This window comes from Lathamus discolor, chromosome 3 (genome assembly GCF_037157495.1).
Source record: "Lathamus discolor isolate bLatDis1 chromosome 3, bLatDis1.hap1, whole genome shotgun sequence".
NCBI lineage: Eukaryota > Metazoa > Chordata > Aves > Psittaciformes > Psittacidae > Lathamus > Lathamus discolor.
Window position 1 is genome coordinate 96,361,668 of NC_088886.1, and position 27,613 is coordinate 96,389,280.

General features: G+C 36.8%; 1 long non-coding RNA gene across 1 annotated transcript in view; it reads left to right on the plus strand.

Annotated features, from left to right (window-relative positions):
• LOC136011136 (uncharacterized) overlaps positions 1-27,124 on the plus strand; it is a 356,477-nt gene extending 329,353 nt beyond the window's left edge. Inside the window, exons 3-4 of the long non-coding RNA XR_010611226.1 lie at positions 26,732-26,775; positions 27,078-27,124. This is a non-coding gene — a long non-coding RNA (uncharacterized LOC136011136). The remainder of the gene's footprint in view (positions 1-26,731; positions 26,776-27,077) is intronic.
• The last annotated feature ends 489 nt before the right edge of the window (positions 27,125-27,613 follow it).

Genomic DNA, 27,613 nt, shown 5'->3' on the forward strand with positions numbered 1-27,613 from the left:
CAAAGTAAAGAGAAAAAAAAAAAAAGTGTTCATTACAAGGTTTGAAAACTTTTTCTCTGAACAAAATAGCTATATGCAAGCTTGGATATGAAAAGAATAGAAAATTTCACTCCACATTTTGGATTACGCTTGAAACTTTTGGGACTACTTACTGTTTCATGCATTAAATATCAAACTCAGATGCTGTGAGTTGTCATTAGGAAGTGCAGACATATTGCACAGGTAATTTAGGGTCCACATTTTAGATTATTAACAGCACCTAAATAATCAAAAGTAGACACTGTGTCCTTTTTGTCACCGTATATGAGAACAAGGGCCAAACAGAAACTACTGTGAAGTGGAAAAGAGATTCATGATTGTGAATTGGAAAACAGTTGTAAAGTTAGTAAAGACACAGTTTTACAGTAGATTTTTAATTGACAAGCTACATATTTAGTGTAAATGATTGCCATTTTCAAAATATAATATACATTAAGTAAAAGTTCGAATACACAGCTGCAGAATTAACATAAAAAGCTGTGAAACACTTAACAGTGCTTCAAAAAACAGTGCATATTTTTATTTTGAGTATGTTTGTGGCATAAAAAAAATGCATAAAAGGGCCTATTTTGCTAGATGTTCACTGTAACCATGTTGACCATGCTATTGAAATTCTGTCACATTTTTTCTAACTATTATATTAAAGTTTGTGAATGGTTTCTAAAGTGTTAGCAAAATTCTTATATATGTTTTGTTAAATTATTATTATTATATAGATTTTTATGGAGACCAACAGATTCAACTGGTTGTCAAAAACAACTCAAGTATAAGCCTTGCTTTAATATTATTTAATTATGCTCCAAAGGTTTATCTAATCCTCTAAATACTGTGCTGAGCTGAAGAATAATTGACCTGTGCAAGACTCATGTAACAAGACCAGGAGAAAAGAAGACATATAAAGATGATTTTTTAAAAAATATCTCTGCTGGACTGGGAGATTGCTCATCCCAACCAGAGCATGATGTATTCTGGCTGCTTTCAGTCTGTATCCCAGGTGACTGACAGGTTGTTTCTACAGGAGAAGCATAAAGAACATCAGCTGAATTAGGGCATCAGACTGGGGCTATCTATACAACTGATGATCTGGAGCCAGAAAACAGTGTCATCATCTTCTTACAGTCCTAAATAAAGACCACTGCTAAAGCAGCATCTAACAAAAATAAATTTTGTTTTATTTTTGTCGCATTGAAAAACCTGTGCCTCTTCTAATAAAGATGCTGGAAAAAAAAATCAGTTATTTCTTTTATCCAATACTTAAGGTTCACAGTGTTTTAATCATCTACTTCCAGCCTATATACCTGGTTAGCAACCAGCTCTTCTTCGCTTTGTGTCATATCCAGTAACACTCTCTTCATTTCAGCTGCCATGGGCAACTTTTGAGGTTCTTTTTGTTGCTGCTTCTTATCAGAAGTGTAATAGTTTATGCCCAGAAAATGCTTTCCTCCTAGGACATGCTGCCTGAGAATATTAGCACCTGAAATAGTCCTTGAAGGTTTTGAGAAGACATATTCATGCTCCTGAGAGTCCTGAGATTATTCAGCTGAAGAGTTGCTTGCATACGCTGTCCAATAAAGATTAATCACTTCCAGAAAAACACCAATAATCAGAATGTATTTGCTCCATGTGCTTACACTTTTCGTAATGGGTAACCTTAAGGAAAAACAAACAGAAGTAAACAAACCCAAACAGGATTTACTTAGAAAACCATTATTTTGGTTACTATATTAGAAAAAAAATATAGAAAAAATAAAAATTGATTTAGGAGCAGACCTGACTGAAAATTCTACCTGTCCCTTAAGATCTCTGACACGTATCACAACACAGGCTGACGGAAGAACTGAGGTGCTCTCAATTTCCAGGATGCTGAAGTACAAAGTACACTTGGTCTTTCCTCTCCCTTTATATGAAGAGTGCTTTTACCAAAAGCTAGTGGATATGATGTTAAAAGCACATCATGACATCCCTCAATTTCCTTCTTAATTTATAGGAACCAGCAACTTTAATTGGCTCTTTTGAGACTATGAGAAATTAATGGAATTTCCTTTAGGCTTGTGTAAGAAGACACGGTTACTACTGAAATACTTTTCTTTTCCTCACCTATGCTTACTTTTTGACCAGGAATCAGTGTGTTACATCTCTGCTTTTCCACTAAAAAACTCCTGAGGCTCGCATTTTGCAAATCACGTAACAAAACTTGTTTTTGTAAAGGCCACATATGACGCATTAATAAAACAGATGTTGGGACTGAGGCACAGGTGCAGCTCTCCTCCTACACATAAACACACAAGCCCAAGCATACAGATACACACACCCATACTGCCTGCTTTCAGTGTTATCATCTCACATTACCCCTGTCTTTTTGTACTCAGTCTATTAAATTCTGCCACTCTCACTGGTGCTTCAGCTGCTTCATGGAAATGCACCATAGCATATGGAAGGCTATTATTTATTCTCCCATCAAAACAGTGGTAAATCCTTTCCAGTGCTTCCCAAATATTGGATTAATAGTGAGGGTCAGCAGAGGTAAGTAGACTCAGCAAGGGAATCTTCCACCTTCGGTCAGGAATTCGGTTATTGGTATTTCACAGGGATTTTTCCCTCTCCTGTGGAGAGACTTAAATCCTCTGGAGACTAACTAGGAAGATTCCCAGTCCTCTGCAGCTCTGGGGAGAGTCCTGGGCAGGGACAGCTTGTGCTAGTTTTAGCATTCCCTCCTTTTAAAGATGGAAAGGGATCCAGCTGCCCCCCATGAAGGCTGGATTTGACACTGGGAAAAAGGCCAATGCAGAAAGCAGTATTTCATGTCACATCTTTTAAATCCTGAGCAGCAAACTGCCCCTTTCAGCAAAGCAGTTAAACACGTGCTTATATCCTATTGACTTTCTAGCACTCAAACATATGCTTAACAGCTTGGCTGAATTGGGGTAGACTTAAGCAAATGATTAAATGCTTTTCTGTATCAGGTGTCAATAGAAGGGGGAGTATTTGCCTGCTTTGCTTTTAACCTTCAGTCTTACTGTTCAGGAGTTTACACAGACAATTCTGGGTCAAGAAACCTCACTTTGAAATACTGTATCCTCTTACAGGTGTATGTATGTTTTCGTCTGGTTAACCGGGATGAGGTAGATGAGGTATAGTGCACGAGACAGACTGTTTCTCACTTTCCTCCTCCTAGCACATTTCTCAGGTCCCTTCCATTGAGTTACTTTTTTATACATTGATTCTGGAAGAAAGTATCGACTGCTTGTTTCAGTACTGCCCGGCATAGCTAGATGTAGCAATTTAGCTCTCTTAAAGCAGAAATGAGCAAACTCCCACAGAGACAGCCATCCATTGATTAACATCAAATACTCACAGCCTTTAATGTCATTCTGTACCTAGACTCCTATATTATTAGCTAGTGTCTGGTTCAGAAAACACAGGGATATAAATCCAATTCCATTTTTACCCTCTCCCAAGAGAAGGAGATTCAGAGGTATAACACAATCCACCTGAAGCATAAATCTGCAACTGAAGCTTACATACACAGTATTAGACAACAGTTTTCTAGTGTGAGCTGTTGCATTGCTTTCCACAGTCTCATTTTCTCAGTCTTCATGCAAATGGCAGACTATTGGGTAATACAGCCTTCTTTTTACATCTGAATACAAGCTTCAGACCTGTGCTTTGTCTCCTGGTGAGCACTGCAATGGTAAGAGCATTTCTCTCCATGAGCTTGCACACCAACATAAATGGAGGGCCCTTAGGAAGGGGCTAACCTTTGATATTTGTTAGAACAGTATGAGATAGTTTGGTTATTCTGATTTGATCTTCACCAATTTACCATTATTAATCAGCAGGAAAAGCCACTGATGGACTAGTGACAGTTTTTTTAGCTTGAAAACAGGTATTGCATAGCAGGGTTTCAGACGTCTGTTAGGGAAATATCACTGCCTGTTTCTAAATAACAAAGATTTTCATTGTGACTGAGAATTTATTCATTTTTTTCCTTATGAAATATTTGATTAATTGGACCTTTCCTGAACAGTGTCTCACTGCTGCCTGTACCAGGGCATGATCAACTTTTCCAGAAAGGACCTATATACCTGGGATTATTTTTACCATGAAGGTCAGCTTCAGATTTCACATGGCTTGTACACAGGCAAGGAGCTACAGCTGGTAGCCTGGGAGGCTGAGCTGTGTTAGCCTTAAAAACTGTGGAAAATGTTTGTGTGTGTATTCAAGGCCAAGAGTCAACACAATGAGTAAGAATATAGCTTTGAACACTTTTTGAAAGGCTTGGGTTAAGTCCATTCTCTCCCCTTGGGGGTGACATGATTGCACTATAAAATGCTTCATAGGAGTAAACATCATGGAGACAAAAGAGCTAACTAAATTGAGCTTGCCATGAATTAAAACAGGTTGGAAATTTGAAAAGGCTTTTACTACCTCAGGGAGAGGTCTTGAAATAGCCTTGTAGATGGAATAAAACTGATTAGATGTCTGATAAAATTTGTCAGTGGTTGATACCTTTATGAAAAAGGCAATATGAAGTGGGTGCTTGGATTGTGGAAAAACAGGATTTGATGGTCAAGGAAGCCATTTTCCTGAGCTTCAGGTCCAGCCTATATGGTACATGGTATTGAACTGATACTCAGGCAGCACAGCTTGCAGTGATTGTCAGTTACAGAGACAGCTAAAATACCTGTGATTTGATTAATAGGTGCTGAGTTGTCATACACTATATTTAAATGATTTATTTTATATATATATTAAAAAAATAAACATTGCATAGTTATACTGTTATAGCCCACTCTTATACCTCACTGCATACAGGCACAGAAGTTTTGCCTGGATGCTCTAAATGGCAAAATCTAGACCCACAGCAGGTTCTGTAACTGCACCAGTCAGAGGAAGGGGAGACCCAATGGGAAGTGCAGGCCAAGAGGCCTGACATAATTTCTGTAGCGTAGGTAATGGTGTGTGTAATGGGTAATAACCACTCTGTTTGTGCACCTCTGGCTAGTTATTCACCCTCCTGAAGGTCTAGAGAGCGCATCGTAATGAACATATACAAGGTTCCCCTGGACCAGCATTCTGGAAAGTATGCAGAGTGCAGCACACGGTGGGAAAGTATTCTTGGGATGGTTGGAGCCAACCTAGGCACATACAAAGATGAGAGGAGGGTGAGGCTTTCCTCCTGGTGCTCTTGTGCCATGCACGACAAAATCAGCTTATGAAAGGGCTCTGCATCGTACATCTCATCTCATCTGCTGGCTTCCCAATCGATTTTGCTTTTCATAATACAAAATTGGCTGGACTGCTTAATTGACATGTAACTCCATACAGTCAAAAAGTTTAATGGAGCAATGGATCTAGGAAAATTTAGCCCCTAGGTTGCTAATTTGATTCAATATCGTCATTAACTCCTCTGAGTTTTATGGATTTAAATAGTTTATTTTCTTCTCTAAATGTATTAAACAGACTTTACTGTTACATATTTGACTAATTTATTAATCAGAATAGCTGGCTTTCAGCTAATATCAGCAGAGAGCAAAACAGCATAAACCAATCTCTCAGAAAATGTTTACTTTGTAGAGGACAAAAAGTGACAGATCTTCTGTGAGTGACAGATCTTCTGTGAGGAAGATTTCCAGTGACATAGGTTCAAGAAATATTTTCCTAGCAGAGCATTTGCAGAGCACTCTAACATTTATTCATGTACACAGTGCTGTCTTGCTTTACAAGCAGATAACATGCGTGGATTCTGGCCAGAGACTGGGCCGGGAAAGAGTTAATGCTTCTCCTAAATGGGGGGAAGTCCACAGCTGCACCACCGAAGTACAGGGATCTCCAGCCTCTAGGCTGACCCAGCTGTCAAGAATCAAGTAGTTCCTCAGCTCTCTGTAAAAGGGAGGTGCTTGGAGGGGTTGGTTTGGCTCCTATTAGGGGTTAAATACTTTGTAAGCAACAGGAGGAGAAAGCATGAATTAGAAAGAAAACCACTCTCCTTTTCTTGTTTTTTTTTTCTTCCTTTATTAAACTCAAACTTCGCGCAAAGTTTTTTTCAGATTTTACTTTTAAACTTCTGTATATGGGCAGATAGGGTTCATGTTTGAGTTAGCAATCAGCAGTGTTAAGTAAAAAGCTTCTTTCACAGGTCTTGGTTCTATTAGGGAGTAAAGAGTTGCCAGCCTATTGTCCTCTTAAAAGCTGGGCAGGTTAGCCTCAGGTTTACCTTTGGTGACCCTGTGACTTGTCATGAAACTGTGTTAGGATGACATAAAATTGAGTGGTCTTCCTATCAAAGTTGCTCGTCTCCTTTAGGTCTAAATGGTGTGAGCATAATTTTTCTAAAACTTGATTAGAGAGAAAGCTGCTGCTCTATTATGCAGTGTTCCATTAGAGGCAGTAAGTTATGTAAGAAACTACAAGAAAGGCTGAGCAGGGGGAGAACTTGGTAGTCATTTGGAAGATTAAATCTGTCTGATGAATTAAAAGCAGCTCTCAGGCTCCATAGAGAAGTCATATAGTCTGTAACACATTTTAGTAATACAGAAGCTTTAGCATGATTTGATCAAGGGTATTTTAAAAACCAGTATTATAAAGTAGTCTTCTTAGTTCCTTTTCTGCTCCAGTGGTTTTTGGCTGTGGTGTTTGTATCACGATACCTGAACAAATGGCTTTAGCCATGCTGAGTCTGGATCTTTCCAAATGGACAATCACATAACTCAGTAGTTATGAAAGCAAGAATTTATTTATTTGGGATAACAGATTTGTATCCACTACTTGATATTAATTATTTTATAAGAAATTGTGGGCAACCATATGCTAGGAATAGTAAGGATACCCTCAAGCAACTCTTAATGCGAGTCAGTTTTTCCCCAGACTGTTCTTTCAGTTTGTTTTTTGTTTTACATCACAGTAAGAAGTGCATCTTTTATGCTTGTTTAGAGACAAGATTTTTACTTTGGGGCAAAAGAGAATGTCTACAGCCCCTCCTCATCTTCATATATCCTGATATTTTACTGTTTGACATCTATATTCACTTTGCTACTACATGTGTTTACATGAGTACAAAAAGTTTTTATTGAATTCATTGTATTTTCTGTTTTATTCTGTGCAGCATAAACATCATAATCCTGCAACTATAGCCTCATCTTTTGCTGGGTAAATGTTTGATGCCAGAAGTCCACTTTGATTGTACAGCAGGTTTGGGAGGAAAACAGCATTTGACAGAATGCTTTTAACAAACATCTTGAATAAGCAGCCAAAAGAGATAAGGGAAGCTGCAAACCACAGAAGTTACTAAGCCAATGATGTACAGAAAGTGCTTCCTCCTTGGAATTTTTTGCTTGTCTAGGAACCTGAGGTGTTGCCTGCAGCTTGCTAACTAGTCCTTGTTCACATAAACATCCCTTTATTGAACTTGGTAAAGCAGCAAAGGTATGGTAGCATTTCCAGAGGACAGAATCTATTCATGAAAGTCAGGCAGCACTTGACAGCATTTTGTCTCTCCTGCTTATGATGATTCAATTTTACTTTTTCTCCTTACACTATAGAAATTTGCCCTTATAAGAGGATACAATAAACAGGTGTTTTGCTTTGTTTTGTTTTGTTTTGTTTCTTTATAAGGTATGAAGAGACCTTTTATTGAAAAGAAACTCAGCACCCCACAATGCCACAGGACCTAGTATTAGGCCAGATTAAGATTGTATCTTATGTGTTTCTAGGCTGTAATTTGTAACAGGCACCAATATATCAGAACAGTGTGAAATGGAATGGCCAGCCGGTTTTACCAGACTACTCATGTTTAGTTTTAGGTCTGCTATAGCTATTGCTTACCAGCTTAAACTGCCACCTTTTGTATTTTAAATTAGTAAAGAATGACAATTCCTTTCTTCACCACAGGACAGTGAAATATATTTTATAAGGCAAACAGCAGCTGCGGGGTATGGGCATGATTATTATAAAATAATCATGCCTGCAGGGATCAAGGAGGCATTTGGTTCTGCCTTATGCCTCATAAGAACCGTAGGGTACAATTGCCATGTGATGGTAACCTCCCTGTCATTCTGTATTATTTAACAAATTCCACTACATTGTCTTCAAGCTATGCCTTGCAGTTACTGTAAAGAAACTCAAATATCTGCCTTAGTGACTGCATCAGCAGTTCACCTCCTATTTCAGTTTACTGCTGCCATCAAAATAATGTGGGACTGTTATCCATGATGCAGCAGAGGAAAAGATAATATAGTTGTGCAATTTAATAACCAAAACCTGTTAGGAAGGTAGTCTTACATTTCAAGAGGCACATAAATTGGGCAGATCATAGACTAATTCATTGGCACCTTAATCTGAAGGACTGACAGTGGTCTGATTCACACACCTATTTTACACAGGAAGAGGTGACAGTACTTCCTTCTAGAGTTACATTATAATCTCACCTCTTGTATTTCACAAACCATTGTGCTTTACATGGTTAAGTGTAGTCAACTGAGTAATTTGTTTACTTAAACTCACACTATAGTAGCATGTCTGCTCAACAAAGGCTTCCTGTCTTCATATGAACATATCAAGTGAGTCCTTTTTGGCCATGGTAGTTTGTTCCAATGGTAAATCTTCACCAGTGGTCAAGTTTTCTTACTTTTAGCCAACTAAATATTGGCGTCTCTGTCTTCTAGCTCTATAAAGCCTTTTCTTTGCCTTTACAAAGCCTTTGCAATAAGTTCACTCTTTAGTCATCTTTTGAAAACTCTAATTAGATGGAGCCCTCTGCTTTTGCTTTTCGCTTCTCCCCCACCTTGAATCACTTTGTTGTTCTTTTCATGTCTTTCTCCTTAGACCTATTGTTCTCATCTCAAGTTAATTATTTCATCTTGATTTTATAGCATCTGTCAAACACTCTAGGCATTTTCCGTAAAGTAAGTCTGCAAGCTTCAACAGAAAGCTTTGCATAAATAATGTAGAACAATCCTATCAAATAATCATCACTCTCAAAACTGCGCATCACTATTTCTTGCCTCAATATATCAGCTAGCATAATGGAGCTTATGTTAAAATGGCTGTTTTTCTCTACATGTGGTAAAAAAGGAAAAATACCATGAATAAAAGCTCTTCCTTGTACTGTGCTGATTCTTTTGAAGTTTGAGGCTTGTGTTATTGACTTCAGTCATTTTTATATAAGATAAAACCCTTACAAACCTATTTGAGAATAAAATTTCAACTATTAGTAGTGAAGTTGGGTTACTTTGTGGAATAATGACTGTTCTAGAAGTTGTTTTATATATTTGTCCATAAAGGTGATGAAAGATTGACAAGGCAAACTTCATATTACGTCACAAATTTACCTTAATCCATAATAGATAAAGATTTGGTAAGATATTTGTATTGTCATAATGAATTTAGTGAATTTCTGTGTGTTAGTAGATGATTCAAAACTAGAAAAATCTGACTGAATTAAATAAAGAAGTGCCTAATAACTAGTCTGACCAGTTTGTGATCAGATCTGATTTATGGTTTAATGAGGTAGGTTATGATTATTATAACCTTTAGTATGGTTGTCAGCACTACAGGATCTGAGCGCTTCTCAGATGTTGGTGACTATTTTACTCAAAGAAGAAACTGCAGAACACTATCCTGATTTCACAGGACTTGAGGTGATTTACAGAACAGTTGCAGCATTGGCAGGAGCAGAACTTTTGGGTCATTAGATCCACTTGGCTGCTATTTCAGCAGCAGCAGCAGCAACATAAAACCCTGTTTGCAGACATACGAAACTCCATCTTTATACCAGCTCTTGCTGCATTAGAAAACTTCATTTCTCTAGTGACTGAAACATCTAGCTTTCTGCCAAAGCTTTTCTGTCCAGTTTACCACTCCTTGTTCTTTTACTAGCTTTGTACTTAAGCATTGAAAGCTCTGCTGTTGATCAGCTTATTCCTTTGATATGTTTATAGACCACGATCATAGCTGCTCATTTAAAAAAAAAAAAAATAAATAAGCTGAGCTTTCTTCAACTTCTTTGGAAAACAGGATCTTCCAGGTTATTTCCTAGTCATGATAAAACTTTTCTGCGTACTTTGTACATGCTAATTAATCTTTGTTGAACATGGATGATGCAGCAAAGCAGACTTTATACTTTGTGTAATGCAATTTATACTTCCCCACTTCTGCTGGAAACACTAAGACTATCATATCCCAGACACATTTACCTTTTTCGTAAAAATGTAGCATGATGTGGTTCCCAGTTACTGTGAGGCCCATTTGAAATATGCAGTACCTGATCTTTATGATCCAGTTTGGAAAACCTAAGCATATAATAATAATTAATATTAGTCCTTAAACGTGTGAGTTTGAGACTTATTTACACATGTGAATAGTGTGATATAGCTTGGAATAAGGCCTTGAGCCCCATAACTTACATCTTATATTACGACCACAGGACTCATCTTCTACTTACTGCAATCTTTAAATGAGAAATTTTGCCTGAGGTCAAGAAAATTTTACATCTGAAATGATAGCTAGCTAGAAGGACTTGATGTCTTAAATAGTAAAAGTCATTCTCTGTTATCATACTCTGATTGCAATTATACATTATATAAACTTAGTAAAGAATGGATTTTGCCTCAGAAGAAATGTTCACTATGCAGAAATGACAACAAACTAAAATACACCCCAAAGCTAGGTAAGAAAGTAGGTTTTAATTTTCAGAAGCTTTTTTTTTTAATGTTGTTTACTAATATTTAGTCCAGTTTGACTTGATTCATTAAGTACTTTGTAGTTGCTTCCTGTCATATTTTAATCCATATTTTACAGATTAAAGTAATGAACTTTCAGTGGTACATAATAATAGGTCATAGCTATGATCTGAGACTCATTTGTGATACAGAGACTGCCATTAAAACACAGATTTGAGCATAGAGTGTTTATTTACTTTACTCAAGCTAAAGTAGTCCCTTTCCCTAAAAAAATCTACAATATAAATATATTGATTACACATATCTAATATCTGTATCCATAATTCATTGCGTAAATTAAGATATTTCAGGTCCTATCTCTTCCACAGCTGATTTGCTGCATTGCCTTGAACAAATCCGTTAAATCTCAAGATCTATTTACCTGTTACTAGTCTTCCTTTAGAGAAGAGACTGGGCAGAGATCAGCATAAAAGGGCCTTGATCCGTGTGAATGCTTCATCATCTACTAAAAAAAAATACATATTTTGAGAAAGGAATGAAACTTTGCCTTCTGAAGGAAAGCAAAATTCCTGAAACGTGATGTGAGGAGACTTCAGAATGAAACTGCTGCAAAAGGGTCTGCAGGATTCATGCATTTGTTTTCTTTTAAAGAAAAGAATACATTTAAATAATTGTTTCCATCTCCAAGGATTGTGTGTAGCTGCCGACCTTTCTGGGGAAGTCACCTGTCTCTGAAGTGCAGCCATCTGTTTAAGATTGTGTTAAAACATTAAACTATTAAGTAGGAAAGGAAATCAAGTAAAACAGCAACAGCAGCTGGAACAGAGGAAAAATATGAGTAAGCAGAATTAACTAAGGACTTGGAATTTCAGTGTGTTTGCCATGGCAGGTAATCTAAGTTCTTATCTTAAAGAAAAAACAAAAAACAACAAACCACAAACAAAACAAATCAAACAGTTAAAATCTGAAGAAAGATCTGAGCTTTCACGTTGTATCTGAGAGTCAGATGGTCTAATTAATACCATTGAAATGTGAATACTGTTTAGAGGTTGCTATAGTCCTACTTAATTTTATTCCCTGAAGTGCCTCACAAGCGCCTCTGAACATCACACCCTGGCACATGTAGGAACACGGAACAAAACCTCTTCTCCTCTGTTTTTTTCCCTGCCATGTTTTTGGCCTACATTGGAAGAAACAGTGTGGCTTCTTAACTCAAGCACAACAGCATGCCAGGTAAATCTCATGTTTCACTACAAAGGGAAATGGAAGGTCTTGTAATTTAGGGCATTGAATAGGACTTAGAAGATTTGGTTAAATTGGTATATGATCTTGGCAAGTCCTTTAGTCTTCCTGTGCCTTGGTTTCTAAACTGTAAGATCTAGTATTATCTACATACTCACCAGGAAAACTGAAGCGTAGGCTTGGTGCATGGCTGTCTCCGAAGAGTAAAATATCATGGTCCAAAGCATTTGACTGATGCAGCTTAACATGCACCACTGTATCCTGAACTCTGAAGATGATAAAAATTGAAACTTTCATTCTGTAAATTTTTCTCTCATGTTAGTAAAGTGATTTTCTTGTGGTAAGGCAAATATTTCTCCCCTCTGTATTTTTCAAGGCAGAACTTCCGTTTCCTTGGGTTGGTCTACAGTAAAAAGAATTGCCATCAATCTGACAATTTGTTTCTAACTGCTGCAATCATGTCATTAAAAGGATCTTCCTAACCCACACATCAGTCTTCGTGACATCTGTCATACATCTTAGATTATATGTATCTTTTTCTCCCCTATGAGAGTTACCATGTAAACATTCTTTCATTACTTTTAGTCTCTTGTCAAAAAGAATCATACCATTATTTTCAGCGTGTCTACCTTCCCCTACTAATGGTAACTATAAGAACTACAAACACAGTCCCTGATTATTCTTTCTTTGCATCCCTTTCCTTGTTACTGACAAGCTTCAGAAAGACAGATGTAGACTTTGCATGAAATCAGCTGTACATATTGCTAACAGATTGCTGGACAATCTGATAATCAAGGCAGTTAGCTCTTACCACTCTATTTCTATTCTTTCTTTGTGCTGATAGATGGGACTCTCTTAAACTGTCCCTAGCTAGGCTCTTCAAACTGCTGTTGCTCTTTATTCTTCACCCTTTTTCTCATCTGGTCATTTTCTTGCAAACCCTCTATTTATGTAACTAATTATACTATTCCTTTCTTTTGGTTGCTCTCACCTTTGATGCTTTTTCTATATTGCAAATAGCGATTTCTGTTTTCCACTTTTGCGCACTTTCATGATAACAACTAAAATCTGGCATCATGCTTGACTGTAATTCAGATGTCAGTTTGGATTGAAGCCATACCCAGGAGGATGTGCATTTGAAGTGGCAGGGAGTAAGTGACTGATAATGAAAATAAGCATTTATTTTGTCAGAACCTCAGCAGATCATTTATTGGAGAGCCTATTCTAATGAGTGCCACCCACATCTACCAGATGTGCCACTGGGGATTAGGCCAGATCTCTAACAAGTGTATTGTTTGATACCCAAACCAACTTGAAGGAGGGAAAGAAGGGAAAGATTGCAGAACTTTAATCAGTAAGACAGTCGGTCAGAGACCTATGGCACCCATTCTAAAATGTCAGGCTCAGTTTGTGTTCTGATTTGTATAAGTGAACAGTAGCTATTTAGCTAGACTGCATCCTCCCCTTTGCTTTTTGGCTGTGTTTGCCTTTATATGCATAATGCAATTGGTAGAATGTCATGACCTGCTTGAGACATGTGGGCTACATGTTGTCATATACTCCAAAATCATTGGCCCCTAGGATTACTGCTGACATCATTTCCATATTATTCAGCAGCATAAGCATGTATTTCCTAAACCTCCAAACTTGGAGGCTGCCTTGTCTTCAGTTCATAAATGCAGCTGAGGTTTGCACAGGTTTTTTATCAGAATTGTTTTAATATACACGGGCAATAAACAATATATTGTTATTATCCTTTTTCTAGCTTCAACTTTCTCATTGGTTTTTAATGTTATTTGGACAAATGTTAGAGCTTTTTGAGGAATTAAAGATTTACCTCTCTACATTTTCTTGCTTCCAGAATATGGAATTTCTTCCCACTGCCATTTTTTGTGGTCTTTTCTTCTCACTGCTATAACTTGAAAGTAGTATTGTCCTTTAAATTGCCTTCCAACTCTGGCAGGAGCTTACTGATCATCTTTTATAAGTGTGAAAATTCCCCATCAATGACCAGTTCTTCCTAGTGTTGTCCAGCTATGGAAAAGACTTGATCCTAGATGTTTTTTCTATCATATACAGTATCACCAAGATCTAACAATGCTCCACTATTGGCCTTCTCTCTCTACCTCTCAGAAACAAAACCTGAGTTGGAATTAAAAGAAAAAAAACAACAAAAACTGAAAACCAACCCCAACATCTGAATGACTTTAGAATTAAAAAATAAATAGTATGAGTGCATTTTTACCAAGTGAAATTCAGAATTTATATATAAAATATTTCTCATTAAACATAAGCCAAACAGTAATTAAACTTCACTTAGACAATAATAAAATGTACAGATGACAATTCTTTAGGTTTTACTAAAAAGTTTTTCTTTTTGTTTATTCATGATTCTGGTTTTTACTGGGCATTGTGAATTTCAGGAAACTGATTAGAACAAGGTCATAAATTTCATTATATTTCCTGTTGAATATATGATCTTGAGTCAATAGATGGTGTTGTAACTAGTTTCCTGAAAGGTCGGTTATATTCTTAAATTTTCTGGTGCTTCATAAAAATTAGTAAAGCATCCAGTGAAATCAGCAAGAAATTCAAGGCAGGACTGAAATTTTGGAAGCATGTTATGATTTTCTGTTTTTGTATTTCAGTAATAGCAAGGCATAAGATGCAAATTAGATTAGATGTTCACATCATTCTGTACACTGGGGCAGTCAAACATCCTCTGGAATCCTGCCAGAGTTCCCAGTTGTGGGATTCTTCAGCTTGTCATCCATGGCAACAAAAGCATCCTGTTCCCAGGTTTTGCTCAAATGTACAGCATGCTACAGGAGGGAAGTGTGTCATGATTTTTCCAACAATGAGGAAAAGAAAACTGGAACTGAGGATAATGTTCACTTAGGTGATTATGAGGGATTAATGTCTTTAGGAGTCAAAGATGTGAGAATGTCTAGAACTGAATTTAAAAAGGTACAGTATGGCCAAATGTCCTTTAATGAAAAATATCAACCACAGCAGACTGATCATCTTGTTTTTACATTAGTTTTACACTGTCCAACCTCTTAATCAAATTTGCGTGTTTAGATTGGAAGCATTTTGAGACAGACTACAATCTCATTACTTGCCTGTGAGGCACCTAATGCACTTCAGGCACCCAGTAAAAACAATAATATTGAGATTCAGTATCCTTCTCTTTATATTTCCAGAAACACATGAGCCAGAATTAGAAATCTGAGCTTGTCAAAATTTATAGGGTGATGTTTGGATAAGGATTTTTGAATGCTTTACTAAATAATTCCATTAAGTAACACTCTATTCTGACTGAAATCTCTTTTAGTCAATATTGTCATTAATAGCACCTGGAACAAGATCTGTTCCTAAGTTGATTGCATTTGGGTTTACTCATTTTGACAAAGAATATGCAGATATTTTAATTTATACAGATATATTAATTATTTCCACATAATAGTGTTACTGACACCTTTTGTCTCTGTCCTTACCAAATGCTGTACATCCATAATACATTTTATATTTTACACACCATCTAAAAAAAAAAAAAAAAAAGGCAGCAGAGAAAGAAAACTAGAAATATTATTTTGCTGAGATGAAAATGTGTGAACAGAATGTCATCAGTAGTTGCAGTTTCTTTGTTTCTGAAAAGGTTTCAGGAGAACTAGAAGCGTGTGAAAGGATGATCAAAGGTTTGGAAGAGCTTTCAAAAAGAGATTAAATAGGATAGGATCCTTCAGTTTGGAAAAGAAATCTGTGATGGGGGATATGACAGAGGTCTATTAAATCCCAACTGGCATGGAGAAGTGACTGGAAAATTATCCTTTGCTGTCTCTTCTAGTATGAGAAATAACTGGCATCAAGTAATGGCAGGGTCAAAGCAGCAGAGAGGCTTCTCCGTAGGATACTTTGGACATTAAAACTTTACATAATTTTAAAAAGTTATGGAGACACATTACTGGAAGAAAACTGTTGTTCCTGTAGCTCAGAAAGCCCCTGCAAAAACTGCTGAATGCCAAAAGATTGTACCCCTAAGATACCCCTGTGCGTTTACCCTACAAAGGCATTGTTGCTTAAGCCATTACGGCAGGCAGAATGTACAGTATGTCTCAGAGACTGATGGAGTGACAGAGAGATACGAGCTCTTGCCGCTCACACTTAAACTACTCTAGTGTAACTGAGTAAGGGAAACCATGAAGAGGTAAAGTCTGCGTGAGAGGAAGCATGAGCCTCATAACAGATTAACTCTGCAAAACAGTAGATCTCCACAGTGTTGTCCACATAAGTTAATGATCTCCATCATTACAGGCGACATGAAAAGTATAGTAGAGCTCTGCATATCAGTGGAATTGGATTTTATATATAAGATAAATGTGTGTGTGTCAGTTTATTACAATCTGTCTAAATGAAAGTCTGCATTGACCAATAGTTTTATTTTCTGCAGTGATCCTCTTCACTGGTGCATATGTAAGAAAATTGGATTAGATGATCCTTGCTTCACATTTATCCTTCTGTGCGTTTTATGGTTATAACAGTCAAGGGCAATAGCACCAGAGATTGTGTAATATTTTGAGAAAGCAGAGAGAAAAGTAGAAAACTTATTAGGGTTTGGACTGGAGCTCTGCAGAGGGCAATGACGAATTTCCTGTTGATCCAGCAGCTGCAGAAATTAGTAAGGTTTTCCTCACCCATTTATTTTAAGCCTTCTCAGTGCCATCCTTTCTGTATGAACTGTATTTAAAATGTAAATAAAAAGAAGGCATTTAGGAGATTTAACTATTTCCCTTGGTATTTAAATTATTCAATTATAACTAAGCTATTAAAATACAGTTAATTAAAATGGCTAGATTGTTTTCCTTTGCACTGATCACAGCATTGCCCTACTTCTCCCTCTAGCTGTTTAATTCCTATTAAAAATGATAATGCTTTGCTTTATTCATAAATGCAGTAACCTTACGTACATTCTTCAAGTGATCTCTTTGGTACAAACTGTGCTGGTTTTCTTCTTTCCTAGCAGTGAAGCAGAAATTCTGCTGTAGTCTTTGGAGGTTTTATCATCAGTAAGAGGACTCAGAATTTAAACATTAGCATTACCAAGACACAAGAAATAGCACAGCTCCCAGTAAAAAGCTTTAGTTTTATTTTGATTCAATATAATGTCATATTTTATATGGATAGCTTTGCAACACTTTATTAGGAATGGTAACCCAGCTGCAGTGTGGAGGGGTAAGTGCTTCAAGAAATATAAAAGGTGCTAAGGCCAGTTCAACTCATCTCGTCCTTATCTTCATAGATAAGAAGGAGACAAATCAACCCCCCTATTTTTTTGGCATTACAATTAGAACATTGCAACCCTTCTTTCTTCCCCAAGGTCATAAAGACCTTTCTTGTAAGGCACTCATCTGTTCTGGGAGGCAAAGTTAAGTTACAGTGAAGTGTGGAGATCTTGATAGCCTCACACTCTCACACAGAAGTAAAGTGCAAAAGAACCTCCTTTAAGCTGTTTAGATAGCTTTGCATGGGTTCGTGGAGTACAAGACAAAGGTCTGTAGAGGCACAAAGGATATTATGTAGCTACTGTAATGACAGTGACATCAAGTCAAGGTGAGTATTATGGGCCAGGAAGGTCAGACCTTGGTGTATCTTTGATCATCAAAGCACTGAGGGGCTATACATGTGGAGGCCACAGCCACATTGATTTTTTTGCTACCTTCCTGGGGAAGACTCACAAGGAGGGATGTAGATATATTTGCTAAAGAAGGAAGAGCCCTAAGTAATTTAGCATACAGACTCACCACGAATGTCTGCATAGAGGGAGAACATATGGCCTAGGAATATAGTGGTTTAAATGATTTACGTTAGTAGGCCACTGCTGAAATTCCAGCTCTGCTGGAGCACATAGCAGAACTCCTTTGGATTTCAAATTGGCCACTCTTTCTTATTTTCATATAATATCAGTTTCAGATGAAGACACTTTCTCTTCCATGTTTCTCAAGGGCATTGAAGGCTTTACATATTGTTGCAACCTAGAAGCCTAATAAAAGTCATTTGCCATATACAGGACTGCCTGAAATAACAATGCTGTTGGGGAGCTATGCAACAATTCAGTCCGTCTCCTGCTGTGTGACAGAGAACACATAACACGTAGGGCAAAGGTAATGAGAGAGCTACAGGCTGCTCAGAGTATGTATAGATTGGATGGGAGAGCTAAAAGGCTAATTTGGGGCTTCCTGATGTAGCACATTGGGAGGAAAAGAATGCAAATAATATAGTCACTTTAGTTTCAGCCCTGAATAAACTTAGTATCAGCTCAGTTTGTTATAGCTGATGGAAAGGTGATGAAAATTCAGGGGCTCTTGCTGATTATTTTAGTTCTGTTACTTACAGTAGGTACTGCTTGATTATTAACTATCATTGACCGTAACAGGAGTCTAAGTGGAGAAACATGGTCAGTGTATAATAACCTAGAGAACTACAAGCTGGGGGTTTGGCTAGAATTCAGAAACCTCTAGTATTTCAGCCCATGCTAAACTTGTAACTTTTAGTCTGAGAGCCTTTTAGCCCGAGTACTTTAGGTACTATCCTACCTGTCTTTTTGCCGTATGATTTTTTTCAAACTGAGAGATCTCAGCAAAATATAACAAGGATGGGAGCATTTACTTAGCCTAACTCTGTATCTCTCTTTCCATAAGACTTAGATTTTTATGCAGTGAAATCCATCTGCCATTTGTGTAAGGGTTTCAGGCTTTTTTCCTATTGTTTTCCAAGGGTTTGCATGTGTCTGCGTCTTTGGGGAGTCTTAAAAAACAGTTGTCATTTGGGACAGATTCCAAGACTTACTATATTGGTTCACTGTTCAAGGCCTAGGAAATCTGAGATTTTCTACCATCTCAAACGAAAAACATTGATGACAGCTTTAAATGAAATTTTTTTCTTGATTAAAAATTGGATTTTCTGTACAAGATATCAGAGGCTTTCATGCTCTGTAGTGTTACATTAAATAGTTTAACTAGGTGCCTCCAGTTCTGTTCCCATTTTGTCCTTCTTGTAATTAAAGTTCTCAAGCAAGATTTCTAAATTTGTGTAAGTGTTCAGTGAGTACTACTAAACAAACCAGTTATTCAGAAATGCACTACAGAATATGGCTATTCACTTCTTCAATGGAGCCTCCTACAAAGACAACATCTGCTTATTTACTTCTGATGAGGTGTGTGGATGCAAAACTAGATACTGCCTATAAAGTGTATTTTCTTCACACAATCATTTTCTAAGAGGCGTCATAAGGAAATCCCTCTGCTTCCTTAGCTAGACCATTAAAGTTACAGTTGTTATCAGTGCTCAAGTTTTCTGTCCCTTGATTTAGTTAGCTGATTTAAGTGAGCCTGTACTGGTAGAAAACCTTTATACTACAAATATGCTTAGCTCTTTCTTCTATCAAGTATCACATCTCCTTTACCAAAAGGAATGGCAGAAGCAATTCAAATATTTTTTCCAGACAAGAAATTATGATTGTCATGCTGAGGGTTTATCACAGAACTTTGTTTATGGACTTTCTATATTATTATGATCTCATTTGTCAGGTAGATGGTTGGGTTGATGCATTTCTTAAGAAATCAGTTTTGTACAGGCATAAATTTGTGTATGTATAATAGTGGATTCCTGTTTTGTATGAAGATTGGGTTCCTCTTCATTTTCTATTTTTTCTGTTATTAAGGTTTTATATTTGTTACTAGACATGGGAAAGAGTCTACATGGAATTCAAATAAGGAAATTTTAGTTACTGCTCTATTTTGTGAGCTCTTTAAATAGCATAAGTAAATCAAGCAAACTTCTTGCAACTATTAGAAGTTCGCGTTCATGAAATGCAACATTAAAGTAAAAAGAAAAACAGAGGCTGACCGATATGATATGAAATAGTGAAAGTATTAGGCCAATTCAAGTTTTGAACTTTGTATTGCATTCACACCTACTGCATCCTTTTAAGTATGCCTACTACAAGCAGACAGACCTTTGCTGTTCTGTTGTCCCGCTGTCTCTTATTCATTCCTATTACATGTGAGAAAGATATGCTCCACAAATAATTCTGGTTGGTAATGTAAGTTATATCACTGGCCAATGCAAAAGACTGGCCAAGATAGAACTTCAAATTCTATCTTGAAATCTGTCAATCTTAAGAAAGAAACTCATCTACAAATCTTGTATTTGGGGCAGGTTTTGGAGAAATCATATGTCCTGGGTTCAGCAGTAGCAGTCATTTTTCTCCTTCTTAGGAGCTAGTACAGTGCTGTGTTTTGATTTTTTGGCCTGGGAACAGTGCTGATAACACCGATGTTTTCAGTTGCTGCTCAAATGTTTGGTCTGGCCAAGGACTTTCTGAGCCGCATGCTCTGCCAGGGAGGAGGGGAGGCCGGGAGAAAGCAGAGACAGGACACCTGACCCAAACTGACCAAAGAGGTATTCCATACCACAGCACATCATGCCCAGGAGGTAACTGGGAGTTGCCCGGAAGGGCAGGGGCTGCAGGGTTGGACGAGGTATCGATCGGTGCTTGGCTGGGGGGAGTGGGGCGAGTCATCTGTTGGCTGGTGCTGAGGTGCTGTATTCTCTTCCCTTGTTATTTCCTTTATCATTATTATTATTGGTGGTAGCAGTAGTGATTTGTGTTATACCTGAGTTACTAAACTGTTCTTATCTCAACCCTTGGGAGTTGCATTCTTTTTGATTCTCCTCTCCATCCCTCCAGGAGCAGGGGGAGGGCAAGAAGCAGGGGGAGTGAGTGAACGAGCGTTGTGGTTGGATTTAAACCACGACATCATAATTTCATGTAAGATAGAAAAAAAAATGTAAAAGATTTTCAAGTATTTCTCATGGGTTGTGTTTTTTTTTTTTTTTAATATAATATTTTAGTGTTAGAATGCCAATGGGAAGCTTCGCAGGTGCAGAATAACTGCTTCCTGGAGATGGCAATAGTTTATTGCAGGTGACTGATTCCCTGTTACATTGATGTTTTATGGTAAAAACAATCAAAGTCTATCAATCAAAAAAGATATCAAAATCTGGAATGGAGAGCAGTTTTCTCCTAGTTGAAAGTACACACAGTAAGAGCTCCAGTGTTAAGTTGCATGAAAGGAGAATAAAGATCAAAGAGCCCATTCAAATGTGTGCTTCATCGACTGAGCACACCCTGCAACTCATTTAATCCTGGGAAGCATAAGGACTGCACATCAGTTATAACTGCAGTTTATCCTGATTCTTCGGGTGCTTCATCCCATGCATGCTCTTGGACATCTGTCATGTGGTTATGTAAAAGTTTCCTACAACATGCCTGACTACTAATCTTGTGTCAGGGTCAATTCTAGTCATCATTCCATGTAGTGAGAGTAGGGTCACTATTCCCTTTGTGCATCACCAAGCCTAGTATCACCCATGTATGTGGCGTCATCATTCTCTTCTTGAATACTGCTCTGTAGTATCTTTTTTTTTTTTGTCTTGAGTAGCACACATATTTATTTAACATCACTCTTTCATCACGTAGATCTGTGACCTGATTATTTGTATTAAAAATCCAATAAAGTATGTGATATCTAAAGTAAATGAGCCATTAGAAAGTTTTATAAGTAAAAAATCATAAAATAGTTATGGTTGGAAAGATCATAAGATCATCAAGTTCCAGCCCCCCAAAAATCATGCCAAAAATCATGCGAAGATCTTAAAGCCTACCACTCAGTAATCAAAACAACTTTTTTCAAAATTCAGTATGTCTTAGCATTTAGTGTTTGTTGCATTTCAGATATTTTTGTGAGTCCAACTGGTACCAATTTTTTCTTCTAAATCTTGTTTTATATAGGAAAACCTGTTCAGAATCTGATATTATTTTTGTGCAACAAAATTTAATGGTTAGAATTCTGAACTCTAGACAAATACTTACAAGTACAATGGAAGTCTGAATGCTGTGCTGTGGAAATACTTCAGGTTTTTTCTTAGCTAATTGTTTGCTTGAATATTAGAAACTTAAGAATTAGAGCTTTAAGGATTCCCTGGTGTGCATTTTCAGGAACAAGTGGCTTTATTGTTTCTACAGTTTTAAAAGAAATATCATAGAAGAGTCATACAGGGTGAATTCCTAGTTCAGAATCATGTTTATTCTGAGGTAGCTGATACTAAGTGACATGGTTACTTAATAAAGGATGCTTGTGACCTATATGTCCAGTCAAAATGAACAGTGCCTGAGATACCAAGAACTGTTCACAGAAATTATGTAATGAATAATTGATACAGTCTAGAATGTGGAAATATGTGCAAAAGCTATTCAGTGGTAGAAATAGCAAAGAAAAAAGCCTGCCCCAAACATCATACCATATTTCTAGAAAGCTTTGATGATTTCAAATTAAGAAAAGCTATTAGTGTTAAAAGATGCTCACTCTCATTCCACATCCAAGTTAGAAGGAAGTCCGGAGCAGGTATCACTTTTTTTCTTCCTTTCTGTAAGTCCAGGTCTAACCACTGGCATTTGACATGAATTGAAACTAGGGACATGCAAAGTTGAAAGCATGAACATATACGTAAGCTAAGCTGAGCTGATACAGCCAGTGCTCTCTGCAGTTATATAAAACTTTTATTTGTGTGGACAGTCAGTGACTGTACCATTCAGTTGCTGTATTATTCTTTGATAAATGGAGGTGTAAAGCTGACCAAAACATCAGGTTTTGATTCCACAAGAAATAGCACCATTTTAAAGTTTCAATTTTTATTAAAAAAAAAATCAGAAAAATATAGTTTGACATTTAGTAATGCTAATTATTACTTTACAGTACAAACTAAACTGATTATTAAGGTTATGCCAAACTAATTTAAAAAACAAAGAAAAAAACAACAGCACCCTTGAGCCTAGAAAAAGGATAACTGTTTCACTCAGTATGAAATGGGATTTTTTCAATTCTTTTTTCTTATTATGACAGTAATAAAGCATTTTGTGAAATTACTACAATTTTGTGAATTAGTACATTATGAAATTATATAAAAATAATAATAAGTACATACAATGTAAAAATGCATGAACTGTTATGTTTTGGCCATAGGAATTAAAAAGTAGCAACATCTCACCACATTTTTATGAAGTGGGGTTCAAAAAAATCCTTAGTGGTAAAGCGAGGAGCAGCTGAAAATGGTAAATGGTAGACATTTGTGTACAGTGCTGCTGAAGCCACTGAATATTTTGGTGTCTCCTGCAAAGAAATTCTAATCTGTAGATATGTGTGGTTTGTTATTCAACAAGAATAGCTTTTCTATGCAAAATACGAAATCTCTGTAGTATTGCTTAAAAAAAAAAAAAAGGAAGATAAATGAAAGTGTCTTTTTTTTTTATCCGCTTGAACCTGGATTATGTAGAACATTGACTCCTTCCACACAGTTACTTCAAAGAGGATAGTGAGACACAGGACTGAAAACTCCTTGTAGGCATGAACCGGTCAGAGTTAATATCCTACCAAGCTGCTTCTGGGCCAGAGTGAACAGCTGTGTCAGTCCCAAAAAAGCCTGGAGATGGAAGTACACCATGTCCTTGTATCTGACAGCCTGTAACGTCAAACAGTGACATGTTATAAGCACATCCTCCAAGCATGCAGCAAGCTGCGCTAGACATGCTGCTCTAGTAATTCAGGAGGTGTTTTATTTTACTAGGGCCAACACAGCTACCACTGGGCTATTCTACAGAATTGCTACCCCATAATATTCTCTCTTGAGTATCAGTAAATAACCATAGATCCCCATGTGACTTTGAAATTTTGTATTATCTTTCCCTTCCAATAGTGTGTGATAAAAGCTTTGGTTTAACTTGTAGCTGTACCGGGTTTGCTTGTAAGCTGTTTTCAAGTCTCTCTCACTTACTTTTCCTTCTGGGCCAGTATGCAAATTCAGGTTGTGTAACTGCTCTGTGACTCATTCTCCCGCCTGCAAGATCTCTCCTTGGGTGGGCCCTGCTGGCTCTGGGTTAGCTGCTACACTGGCATGTTCTTACGCTCTTTTTGGATAGCCCTTGTGCTCACAGGCATGATTTTTTCCAGTGAACAAGTGACACATTTAATTATAACAGCCATTTCAGTTTTTCAGGCCTATAGCACAGACACCATGCAATGTAGTATGTGTGATTGTATCCAGTTTTAGTAAATCTGATTATTCTTCAGCCTCAATAGCAAAACCAGACCTCTTCATATTTACATTTCTTAAACAACGCTTGCTTGTCAAAACTGTAAAATGAGAGACAGAAAGAAAACAATATATTTGTTATGTTGATTTCACTAATGGAATGCATCAGTCTAGTGTAAGACTGAAAAAATGTGCTCCTTTTATATCAGTTACTAGCATTTCATTGCGTTTGTTTATTTAAACCATGCTATTTTATTTCAAGAGAGCAAATCTGAAGTCTGTTTGTTAGAAACCCAGTAATTATACAGTAATCATATTGCTTGTGATAGGTTAGTGTTCGTCCTCTGCCTCATGATTATCATTACGAGTGGAATGAAAGCATTAAAAATCTTGCTTACTCGCCGTGCAAGAGATAGAGTCTTTGAGGAAAGATATGTAAATCAAGTGGCCATTAAAGCCACAGTGTGTTTGAATGTTGCTGCCTGCAACTGATTTGGCTATGCAGAAATTACTCCTTTTTGAAAATATTAGTTGTCACAGGTTTGGGGGATTTATTTTCATAAAAGATTTGAAAAAGAAATCCAAGCATAAGAGGCATTGGAATGCTATGAAATGAGCATTTCTCTATTAACTCCTCAGTGTGCAACACAAATATGCTGTTCTTGATTATTCAGAAAAAGGGCTTATTTTCAAGGGGTAGAGAAATAGAAAGGGAAAACTTTTGTACATTTGTCCATCATGAATTTAGCTATGCAATCATTTGAGCCTATGTCATCCCTGGGCTTTATAAAAAGAGGTTTCATAAATCATTGTATCAGGCCAGCGTCCAAAATTATCTTTAGTAAGAAAATATTGTGACAAATAGAACAAGTTTTCACAAGACTGAAAGCAGAAAGTGGGGCCTGTTCAATTAAGGAACAGAGAATATATCCCAGTCCTGAATGTCATACAGAATCTGTGAAGAGTGTGCAAACAAATGCCATTTAGATTAAGTATTCATTGAATGACCTAAAATAATAATCTCTGGAAATTCTGCTTTATCCAGAGACAACAGATAGAAAGAGAGACATCATCTTCAATTTAGAGAAAACTGTTCTTTGGATTCCTTGGAAAAGAGCATCTGCTGTACTTGGCACAGCTAGGGGGAGGGTAGGAAATACACCTGCCAATCATACATGTAATTTCTGGTATTCAAGCTGTTCCAGGGCCACTTTGGACCCCAAAGAACTTCAGATGAGCATCAGAACTGCTCTAGCTAATGTCTTGTCAAAAGACTTCCTTTCAGCCCCCAGACGTGTTCGTAACTTTTCAGCCACATTACTTTCTCCAGGACATCTAAGCAAAACACAAACTTCCCACATTCTGAAAGGCTCTCCAGATGACAAAATCCACCCATCAACCAAATGCATAGCAATTGGACAGTTATAAGGAATATTCACTCTAAAGGAAAAAAAGAGCTAAGGCATTTCCAAGTATCACAGCCATCAGTCCCAGAGAAGGCACTGCTGTCTTTTGTAAAGCATTCCAATCCTTGAACTAAGGCAGAAAACTACTGAAGAATGGAGGTTTGAGATCAATATATAGGAGATAACTTTCATGATTGATAAGACATGAAAATCAATTGTAAACAATTAAAATATGTTAAAAGCTATGAATCAAGTTAATCAGGTCTGAGCAATGATTGAAAATGAGACAGTACAAATGACTAGAAAATGAAAGTCTCCCAAAAAATAGATTTTCTAAATTTTATATGAACATTAATGACATTTCAAAAAGGAATATGTGTATTCACTCTTCATGATGTTATTTGAAAGAAATCAGGAAATACCAAAATATATTCTTGACATTTTCAGAGAAAGATTCTTAGAGTAAGAGAAATTTTGGATATCATAAATCTCTCAGCAATGAGGTGGATAAATTTGCTCTGAGGGAGTAAAGTGTATAATAAAGAACTAAGTTTTTTAAAGGTATATAAGAGCTTTAGTCATCTGACTTAAGCTGTGGAAAGTATTAATGAGTAGAAAATATGCCATATGGGACTTCAGCATTAATAAGGGCAAATCAGTGGACCTGTTTAAACTGTTTTCCAGGCACCTGTGCCAGGGCCAGCAGAACTAATCAAGAAATTTTCCTCCTTTGTTGGGCTGAACTCAGCTGACTGTGATTAAAGTTTTAATCTTTCTGTTGGGTTGGAAACTGTCTCTGAAACCTAATGATATAGAGCAATATATTCATACAAATTACTAAAAATTCCTTTATGTTAATCTAGGTATGTAAATAAGGATCACTGTTAACAAAGGCTTGGTTTACTTCATTACTGTTATGGGGTTTTTTCTGCTACAAGAACACATTATTTTAAATCCTTTGCCTCTCAGTGAGTTTTGACTTAACTAGGGGTTTGCGTTGAACAAGCGGTTTCCATTTCCTCATTCCTCTGATTTCAAGGAAAACCAAAAAGCTAACCTCAGTGACTGATACATGCTACTGCTCTCCTTAATGCTATTCAAGTACCTTGCATTGTATTCATATTTTTTGTTTAGTATTAATAGAAACATGGGCTACAGTCTATGAATATTTAACAGATAGGTTACTCCTTAACAGTGATTTATTTTTCCTTTCAGATCCTGAAGGTTCACTGTGGGGATACACAGTCAGTATCTGCATGGTAAGAAATATTGACTTACAAATGTAATAAACATTAAGGACACGTGAAGACCTTCCCCACACTTAGATTTTTCCACTATTTTCATCAGCAATGTAGCAGCATGGTAAAAATCACTGACAACAATAATAGCAATATTAGCAATGGTGAAGTCTGAAAGCCACTTGAGAGTGGGTAAAGGCTGGGGAATGACATTGCAAACTAGAGTGAATTGGCAGTCACCATATCAGCAGGAACTTTGCTTTCGTGTTTTTAGAATGTGGGAGAATTTTATAAATTTTTTGTTTTCCTTTTGTTTTATGTAGGAAAAGTGTTTCTCCCTGACCCTCACAGAGATTAAAGAGTCGTCTTTGTAAGTGATTAATAAGATTTCTTGAAATGGCTGCTTAAAGTTACACATATAGGTCTGTACGAGTGAAAGTGAAGTCATTTCAGAATGTAAATGTCTAGATCTTAACCAACTCTCACTAAAAGTCAGTTCACATACCTTTTTCAATAACCTTGTCTGCATAAGTATAATATACATTTTAGCTGTGTAATATGACTATAAAAGCATTATAATTATCCATCTGTGTTTTCAAAGTTATTAGTACCTTTGAGAAACATCTCTTTGTGAATACTAAGACACTGAAACCCATTTGTTACTTCTTAAAATATGACCTGCTCTTAATGGCTGACTATGCAGTTACAGTTATTAACATGTCCATGATTTTCACAATTATTATAGCAGCTGTATCAGGAAACTCTCCAGATTAGGGCACTGTTCATATAGCACCAAAAAGAAATAGATATAAGGGTTTGAGTTGGTTTCACATTTGTCATTTGAATGACTTATGATTAA